The following is a 10,512-nucleotide window of genomic DNA, read 5'->3' on the forward strand; positions in this document are numbered from 1 at the left end:
AAAAAAGTTTATTTTTAGATATCCATGCCTCAAATTGGGGGGCACAATCATCTTGATGGGTGGGCACGGACCCCTATGGCCCGCCCATGGCGACGGGTGTGGTTTCACCCAAGGTTGGGTTAATTATTTTGACCCAGCAGATTGGGTTGAAGGTTGAATTTGGGCGGGTTGTAGAGCTGAAGCTGGCTGCCATTTCGTAATTGTGTAGTGAAGTTGAAGTCAATTTAACATAACATTCTTAGAAAATGTTGGCGGTGGCAGATGGCTGAATAGGTTTGGTAACACTGCTAAATTTGGGACACGGGGATTGGGGTGCAAATACTGGTCAGGGTGGATATCGCGGGATAGCCTATATCCAGAATTTTGATCCAATGCGCATTGGCTCGGCCCCTTGTAGCCCATTTTCGACATTTCACCAAAATTGGATTACTTTTGACCCAGCAGTTTTAAGAGCGCTTATTCCTTTTTAGATGAATACTGGTCAAAATCAAGGTTTAGTTCAAATTTTGACATCTAGATGACAGCCCATTATTGTACTCAACATTTTTCCTGATCCATCAGTGAAACAATGGGCCAACGTCCCAAAAAGTGAGGTTCAGAGATCACTAGCAGTTTCAGAAAGCCAGTAGTGCTTTAGCTTGGGTGCCATTGCATCTGATAAAATGTTAGTTAGCATCTTTCATGAAATGTTGCTAGATTTGACAGATGGTTGGACTTACCCCACTATAGCACTAAATTTGAATTTCTTTCACGCAATCTAGATCAGTGTTCCCCAACCACCAGTCCGTGGACCGGTATACCGGGTCACACAAAAAAAAAAGCATCTATTCATTTTTTTTTCCAGAAAAAAAGTTGTTGTTAATAAATAAAGTCCAAACAACCACTCCTTACCTGCGGACAAAACAAGCTACTGATTGTTTTTCTCTTCCCATTTGAACAGACAAATCACTGTTCAATGGGCTTCCTCACAGTCAAATGCAAATGAATGCAAGTTATGGAGGACAAATACGGAGGAGGAGGAAAAGGAGGAGAAGGAAGCCCCCGTTGACATTCCCTGCACGCGTGTAGAAGATGACGCGGTGGCATCTGGGCTTATAAACCAGCGGCAAGTACATGTCGCGCGCCGCTAGTACATCAAGTGAAGCGTTAATGTGCCGCATGCTAATTGAAGGAGATGTTATGCAAAATTGACGCTGACATTTTGTGTGCGTGTGCGCGCGTGCGTGCGTGTGTGTGTGTGGTGAAGATTTCTCGGCGAGCAGGTCTACATGTCACCTTTTATTAGGGTTTTAATCCACAGTTGTGTTTCAAGACACGGTTCTGGTTTCAGACTACACTCTTTAAACTGCTGGGTCAAAAGTAATCTAATCTGGGTGGAAGAGCTAAACCAGCACTGGGTCCGAGCCAATGTTTGGTTTATTTATACCCAGTGCATTGGGTTGAAAATTTCACCCAGCCTCAAAATCTAAATAATTAACTCAACCTTGGGAAAAAGTAATCACATCTTAAAATCCACAGATACGCAGTGAGTGGGTTAGGACAACAACCCAGCATTGTTTAGTGGATTCAGAACAGGGCTATGATTTTAAACCTGGGTTAGGGTTTCAAATCAAGATTAGGGTTTCAAAGTTATTATAGCAAACTGAGCCAGACAATGGTGAAGCGTACTGGTGTTCCATGGAGTTTTTTTTATTCCTTCCTTTTTTCATTTGACACATCATAAGAGCTATACCACAAATAATAATCATACATGAAAGTCCTTAAAAATTGTCAAGTATACCTTCAACACAACTTTTAGTCATACATGTGAACAAGTTATCCAAAGCAGAAAGCTAGCAAGCATTAATTAACCACTAATGAGAAGCTATCATTAGCTTAACTTCAATGGAAAATAACATACCAAAAAAATCCTTTTCATTAATTCACGTTATGAAATATCACAATTAAACAAATAAAACAACACAAATACCTTGTCCACATCCCAGCTAGGTGCTTAGACAGCAACAAGTTGAATCACGGACCCTTTTTCTTTTTTCTTTTTTCTTGTTAGCCGCTTTCAGTTAGGTGTAAAGACAGCGCTAATGGATAGCACTTCCTAGACTGCCGGAAATGCGCCAAAATAAAAGCACATAACGTAAAAATTACGACTCGAAAATTAAAGCATGGAGGGAACAGAATATTGAGAATTAGAAATCTAAAAGCTTGTCACATTAATAAAGAGAGTATTTTATGAGTTTGTTACAGTTATGGTTGCAAAGTAAACAAATTAGAGTGTCAAAACAAGGTTGGCATTTCAAATTGGGGTTTGAAGACAGGATTACGGTATCAAAGTAGTGTTTCAAGTCAAGGTTGGGGTTTCAACTGTTGTCACGCAAGACCTCGGCTTTTTGCTGTCTTTCTAAATATACTTAGTACATTTGGTTTTCTCCACTGGCATGTTCCAACGCGGCTGAGTGTTTTGCATTTGGGAGCGTTTCCTTCTCCAGTGGACCAGCGAAAAGTCGGCACTAATGGAATAACTCACCAGGGCATCCATAATGCAGCAGCCATTTAACTGAAAGCTTTTGTCTACGCCCTCGTATCAAGCACCACTACGCTAATGCCACAAAGTACCAAAAATGCAACCGGCTACAATGAAACACGCTGCTTTTCACTTAACGTGGGAGGCAAAATTTACAAAAATTACGGTTTTGAGCCTGAGGTAGCAAGGATTAGCATTTCAAGCAGGGGTTTTGGTTTCAAAGCAGAGTTTCAATCAAAGTTAGGGTTTCAGGTTGGGGTGTAACTCTAGAGTTACGGTTTTATCAAAGGATTACGCTTTTAAATTACATTTTTGAGCCAATTTAGGGTTTCAAGGTAGGGTTCAGGTTTTATCTTGTGTTTTGAAACCTAGATTAAGGATTTTAAACTGGGTTTCAAGCATGGATTATGGTTTTAAGCAATGATTTGGGCTTCATATTAGGGTTTTGATTCTCCAGAGTTGCAGCATGGGTTTAAATTCGGAGTTATGGTGTCTGGTTAGGGTTTTATTCCAGAGTAATGGTTTCCAAAACAGGGATAGGGTTTTAAATTAGGGTCTTTAATCTGGGTTTCAAATAAGGGTGGTGTTTCAATCATTCAGAAATAAGGTTTCAAAGAAAAGTTTCAAAACAGGGTTAGGGTGTCAAACAAGGGTTAAGGTTTCAATTAAGGCTATAAACCTGTGGTATGGTTTCAGGTTCGGGTTATGATCCAGGGATAGGATTTCAAAGAGATTCAAAACATGTCTAGTGTTTCAAACAAAGGTTAGGAGTTCAAATTGGGATTTCAAGCCAGTTACAGTAAAAAAAAAAAAAAATAGAGCTTCAATAATTCCTAATGAGGTTTCAAAAACTGTTTTAGAATAAGTTTCAGTCTTCCAGAGTTAGGGTATCAAGGTACGATTTTGATACAGGTAAAGTTCAGTGTAGGCTTGCACACACTAAAGAATGACTATTTTTTTGATTGAACTTTGCTGTGATTAAACGTGAACATCTGCGCTCCCCCCTGACTGCGATCAAACGCTTCTAACAGAAGGACAAAAGAGCAACGCACATCAACGCTGATCCAACGTGTTGGATAAACGAGCGTTGTAACCTTGTGAAGTGCGCTTAGTCATACATACGGTGCTTCCCAAAGGGGGTGTACTTGGACTGGTCGCAGCGGGAGAGAAACAACCCCAAAGAGAAACTTTGCTTTGACGTGAAAAGACGTGGTAACTATGAGTTATTAAAAAAGTCAGCAGGGGGTGAAAACTTAACAAGCTATGCTAACAGTAGCGCTGGCACTACGTGATAATAAATCAAGGTGTTGTGGACATTAGCATGAAAATTGGGGAAATGATTGGATGTTTGTGACAGATCAATGCCATTTCTGCTCCCAATGTTGACTTTAAGATGCATTTTTGGGGTGTAGACATAGCTAGAGGTAGCTAGCTAGCTAACTGCACATTTTAGTTGTATATATATATATATATATGGGCCTAGTAGCTTGCAATCGCGCCGGGCAACTGCTAATGTAAACAAAGGCGCTTAAGTTTATTTTTAGAGGTGGAGGGTCGGCTCATATGGAGGACCAAAACTGCCAAAATTAAAAAAATTAATAAAAAAAAATACTAAATAAATAAATAAAAGTGAAAATAAAAACGGATATAAAAAATATAATCCCAAAAAATTTATATAAATGTAAATAAAAACTATATATCAAATTTTCTAACTAATATTGTTCATTTTTGCAATTTTGAGAACTGGTGGTCATGATGATGATCGCATCGGGATAATCCCCGGCACTGGAGAGGCGTCTCTGCGGACCTTTCCAACCGGCATTGATATGCATGCCTGCATTCTGTCCATATTGCCATCAGATCTCATTATGCAAAGCAAACGAACATGGCAGCTTCAGCACGGACTTGGCCTCAGTGGGGGGGCTGAGGGCGAGGGTTATCTTTCATAGCAAACGACTGTGTGATGACAAGCCTCGTCCGGTTTGGATTAGCATCCCCGGTGGGCTAGCGGAGGCTGCGCTAATGTTGTTTTCAGAGACCGTTGTGTAAATATTGACATTTAGAAGCGTGACAGGGAAGAAATGTCTTGATGATGGAGGTCAGGATGAGACATTAGGATTCCCATTGCTGTACTGATAGGTTCCCATTATTCCCAAACTGGAAAATCATCTTTAAAGTGTAACAAAAAACGAACATTTAAGGCTAGAAAACCCCCAGTGACAAACCATCGTAGGCTTCAGAGTAGTATATTATCTTTTATAGCATGATACTGCCAATAGCTCTAAAACTTGTGGGCAGGACCAGAGTGTGATTAGGGGTTTGAGTGGTTGGGGTACAAGAGTGGTAAGATTTAGGTGTAGGTGGGACATAAGACTGCATTTTTGCTTTTACCAGGCAATATGCAACACATCTCATTCAAAAATGCCGAAGCTCCAAAAACTGGATGTATGCTGCGTGTTCTATTCAGATTTTTTTTTTCTTCAAAAATGTGGCATGCCTGCAAGCGCTACAAGCATTTCATCCCACTGGAGGAACATTTGACAGCATAACAGTTTCTCGCCTTTCCGCATTTTACCTCATCTATCAGATTCCCAGCCTGTCACCTCACATTGTTTTCACCCGCACAAACAAGAATAATCTGATTAAATGTGTGAAACGCGTAGAAATTACAATCATGTGACAAAGACGTAAAATGTCAGCCTTTTTCTGAGTTAATTAACAACACGCAGGACTTCTATGCTGTAATTAACTGCTACACAGATGGAACTAAATCTTTTATCATGGGCTGCTGATCTTAATTAGTTTCACATTGATAAAAAAAAATGTTGGATCTATTTTCTATATTTTAAACGGTAATACCCAAAAAATAAACCATGGTCCAGTTGAATCTCAAAGATCAAAACTAGCCCAGATAAAAGCAGAATCTGCATAAAGCATCAAAGATTGTTGACAGTGTGTCATTTTTTCCCTTTACATCCTAGCATTTGGTTCAATAAGACAACATTTGGAGCAATAAAACCAACCGTTCAGCACCTCACCTAATGCATCCAATCTTTTTGGTTGGTATTTGAAAATGTCAAGGTTTTTATCATCACATTAGAAGAAAGTACATCCTCTTACCGGAAAAATGTCTTTCTTCCTACTTCTAATACACGGGATCAGACGCCCCACATCTAGCCTGGCTCTACATTGAATTGAGCCAGTGCTTTATGGGGAAAAAATGCCTCAAAGCACAAAGAAAGCCAGGTTGAACTCATTCACTGCCACAAATTCATTTGAACTATTTCTATTAGTTTAATGTTTTTTTTCTACTTTTGTTAACAAGAGTAAGAGAACCTAGAAAATGTTTTTATTGTACATTTAGAACAGATAGAAAATGTGTGATTAATCGAGAGTTAACTAGTGAAGTCATGTGATTAATTACAATTCAAAAATATTTCATCACCTGACGCCCCTAATTTTTAATACTCTTTTATTAAAAAAAAAAGATTTAAAAAAAGAAAAGATAAAAAATTAGGGGCGTCAGGCAATTAATATTAGTAATTGTAATTAATCGCATGACTTTACTAGTTAACTCACGATTAATCATAAATTGTATACCTGTTTGAAATGTACAATATTTTTTTTCTCTAGGTTTTCATACTCTCGTTAACAAAAGTAAAAAAAAAAAAAAAGTTAAACTAATAGAAATAGTTAAAATTATTTGTTTATTATTTGTTATTTGTCATCTTCAGTCAACAGCAAATGGGGAAAAAAAATCCCATTTGCTGGCAAGTTATCAAATTCATTCTGGTCAAAATATTAACTTTTTACTACTGAAGATGGCTCAATGAGTCAAGTATGCCTTTAAGCGTCCTCTTCAGGTCAGAAGCTGCAACAATGCCTTCTGTATGCTTTAGCATAAAAAAAGAAGATGTTTTTGGGAGTGCATGACAAAGTATTAAAAACATATTTATACGTTTTTGGGATTGAATGTGTTACAAGTGTGAGCATGTTAGTTGTATCGTCCTTCACATCTCTTTAGACTTACACGGTGGTGTTGTGGTTTTCTATATGATTTGTAATTAACCCCAAAAGGTTGATTCTTGCAAGAAGATGCGATGTTGGATAGAGTATACATACAAGTTCCTCCGAGGTGAGTTGATGTCAAAACAAAGCTTAATTAAAGGCTGTTTTGTTGTTTTGAATTCACCTAATCCTTAAACAACAAGACATCTTAGGAGATCTGTTGTATGAAAGCTTGTTCTCCCAGCAGAAGGAAAACTGATAATGAAAAGTTTCATGACAGACAGTCGTGTTTTTAATTAATCGCCGAGGCTGCGTTTGGGCATCGAAGAACAGCTGCTGGCGCGTTCTACGCTACTTCCTCCCCGAGACCGGAAGGTCCCGCCTCACGGGAGCGTGAAACAATTCCAATTCTTGATCCTTCGCCGATTCGTATTTTGTTGATTGTTTTCTTGCACACGCGGGAAAAAAGCGAGACCTCAATAGTCACCCGTGCAGATGCTGCTGATTACCTGCAACTTGCCGCCAATCTCCGTCTAATCACACTCGCACCCCCACCGTGAGCAACCCCGTGGAGAGAAGCTTACTAATCGAAACAGGCTCACATCTTTGCAGGGCCGATCTATGCCAAAGGTGTTGCTGGGTTTGAATCCCACTTCTGACACCAATACCGGGGTGGATTGTAGTCTATCCCAGAGGCATTAATGGATTCAAATCCCTCGTCTGATACCAATTTTGGGGCGGGGTCAGAGTCTATCTCAGGTATCTACAAACCAATTGCTGTTAACGAAAGTATGGGGGTCATCACACCACGGTTTTGTTCGTTTGTTTTTATTGCCCTCACATTGGCCTTTGTGTTGTTGTCATAATTAATCTCAAATGCCTTATTGGTATTGGAATCAAATTGTCTGACAAATTTTGTGGCAATATTGTCACCTATCCTGAAGGCGTTGTTTTGGTGATGCAGTATCTGTTTATTTTATTTTATTTTATCGAGCAAATGCTACTTATTCACCTCTACTTTTTCCACTGCCAAGATAGAAACAATCATTTAAAAAACAAATCATAGCTTTAGAGACATATTTTTAATTGTTGGTGTGATCAGGCTCCAAATTAGTGTTGCCATGTCAATTAATGCCCCAAATTAATCTGATTTTTTTTTTTTTTTAAATGGCGTTGATGTAATTAAGCCCTAATGTCTCATGCTTAATAATTAATCTTGACATTTGAGCTAACATTAAACATGCTTGTGAAAGAAAACAGCATCCATTTGAATGTGTTCAGGATTGTGCTTTCCTGCTGATCGAGAGACGCTTGGACTTTTAGCAAAGACTCATGGGGACATCTAGTGTTGACTGAGGTAAAGACATTTTAGGTGTGCCGCAATGAGGAATTTCAATCAAAGTTGTGCTGCGTGACAGACTGTACGTTATGCAATATAAGGCGATTCCACCCACCTATTCAATAAAACATGTTCCACATAAGAAAGTTATGAAAAAAAAGTTTAATGTTGCAGGATAGTGCACTTTAAATAAAAAAATAAAATAAAAAATGATAGCAACTCTTCCTATTGACCAATATCAGATCTGATATCAGCTCTACTTAGTAGGAAGTAAACCAAACCTCACTTCTCACAGACAGTAATGATGGTTGATATGAAATAATGCTATTGCTAATATTTGGATCAATACAAATCTGTCCATCATGTTTACAAATGTACATCCATCCATCCCACTACTGGCTCTATATTTACTTTTCGGAATCATACTGATATTGTCCCAGTACTTAGCCTACTTTGTATCTGCTTGATTCCCAATCGTCAACTCACCCTCTTAAAATAAATTCCAAAGTCATTTTGTTTCAAAAATAATCTTTTTGCAAAAAAAATATATATATATTTTTTGCCCAAATCATCTATTTTTCATGATGAAAATGGTTAAATATTTTGTGTTTCCTGGGGGGGAAAAAATTAAAAATGACTTAGACGATTATTTTAAGAAGGCATCGAAATGTTGCTATCACTGAGATTGGTTATGTATTTACTTAATATCGGATCAATATCAGTACTGGGCTTGCATTTACTTTGTATTGTCTCGATAACTAATCTTAGTATCGCTAATAACTGTCCCCTGTATTTATTTAGTAACCAAATTGCTACCAATATTACTGTACCGCATGACTGGTCCACCTCATTATTTTATATGGCACGCAAAATCAAACAAAATGTGTTTACTTCATGTTTCAAGCTAAATGTACTCTGAAAAAAACAACCAATAGAAATTACCCACTAAATGTAGGGTTACAATTTGCTTTAACTGGGTAAATTTTAATTATACATTTTGGTTAATTATTATATTAATTTGATCATTATTAAATGCTTTACATACGTTGGGTAAAATTTACCTAACATTTTTGATTACATTCTACAACCAATTACTAATACTAATTGGGTAAAATATACTCACAATTTCTTAGTAAACTACTACTCAAAATTAATTATTAGTTGCTAACTTTTACTCATTCAGCAAAGGTAATTGCTATGGAAAAAAACCCACTTTTAAACAAGAGTATTTATGTGTTTGTTTTTTTAATCTAACACATGTACAAATACAAAAATACAAAATCAAAGACAACTCGCAAGATAACGTACATAAAGCGTATCTGGTGTTCGTCAGTCTTTTTTTTTTCTAAACAAATATATTTGTCAAATGTATTTGACAATGGAGTGTTCATGGCTCAAGGGTTTCTTTTTTCTTTCTCTGTTTATTGCAAACAAATATATTTGTTTTCACAAAATTCCTTTTTAACATAAATGGGACAAATATTGTCTACTGTAATATTTGCTTGCCACTACTTTCCATGACTTCTGATTTCAAATAAAATTTGTTGTTGTAAAAAAAAAAAGGGGGGGGGAAAGAATATTAAAAAACCACAACTACCATGTGGCCTGCGAAGAAAATAAATTTGACACCACTGCTCTAAAACCACAATAACAAACAAAAAGCAGATATTTTTTGACATTGATCGTGCGATTGTATCTCATTATATGTGTAAGTGTACCTAATGTTGCGGCAGGTGTCACCACTCCGACGACAAGGGGCATAACAAGCAGTCTGCTGCTGTCGTCATTAATCCAGACTTGGGCTTCTCGTTGTGGGCGGCGGCGAGGCTAATTTGATGTTTGTTGACAAGAGGATAGCGGCAACATGTCATCCGTGTCTCTGCGCCTCCTCCAGGTGCAGCCAGGAGACAATAATGAATGTCTCGTCTCCGGATCGCTGGCTCCTACTTCCCCTTCATCTTCTCTGTAGCAGAAAACAGCACAACCTCGAAAACAAACGGTATAATAAAGAAGTCGGAAATGTTGGTTCGCTGCTGCCACTTTGTTTGAACAATTAGCACTGTATTAGCCTCTGACAATGTGGTCGCTCCACAATGTTGTCCTTTAAAGACGATTAGGTGGTCCACAATATTGTTTGCTTAAGAAAATTTGCTTTCCAGTAGGCTCCCATACTACACATTGTGAACACACAATATGGTTGCACCACAATGTTGAGCTCCTCAGTGATGACTGGGCACTCCACAACGGTGTGTGCTTTACCAATGATTTTGGTAAACTCTCACACTTGCACGTGATTGCCCCATAACGTTGTCATTCCACAGTGTTGTTTGTAAAACGACAATTAGCATTTTTAGTAGAATATCACGTGATTGCTCCATAATGTTGTGCTTTAACAGCAGGACATCTATTTGTTCTTCTGCATTCACAGCAGTGTTCTTATGCATGTGTCATACAGTTTAAATGTGATACACATCAGAGCCTTGCATGCACAATGTTGTGTATTATTCACGTGGGTGGTATGTAGCATTGAGACGGATAATGATAACAATGATGCTGCTCTCTGCTGTGTCATCAGCATCTCATTAGCACTGTGCAGTGCCTGGTGAATGGAAATGAGATTGTCGGCACAAAACAAGTCTCACAA

The 10,512-nt window shown here is 38.1% G+C and overlaps 1 protein-coding gene across 3 annotated transcripts in view; it reads right to left on the bottom strand.

Moving 5' to 3' along the window:
- fstl5 (follistatin-like 5) overlaps positions 1-5,710 on the bottom strand; it is a 95,865-nt gene extending 90,155 nt beyond the window's left edge. For 2 of the 3 annotated variants that reach the window (XM_086084544.1, XM_086084542.1), the window contains exon 1: positions 1,970-2,092. The gene's annotated coding sequence lies outside the window, so the exon portion shown is untranslated. Of the gene's footprint in view, positions 1-1,969; positions 2,093-5,641 lie in introns of those variants that run through there. The other variant, XM_086084543.1, reaches the window with a different exon arrangement.
- Between the last annotated feature and the right edge of the window lie 4,802 nt (positions 5,711-10,512).

Source organism: Leptonotus elevatus, chromosome 9 (genome assembly GCF_054856555.1).
Source record: "Leptonotus elevatus isolate MCC_2025b chromosome 9, RoL_Lele_1.0, whole genome shotgun sequence".
NCBI lineage: Eukaryota > Metazoa > Chordata > Actinopteri > Syngnathiformes > Syngnathidae > Leptonotus > Leptonotus elevatus.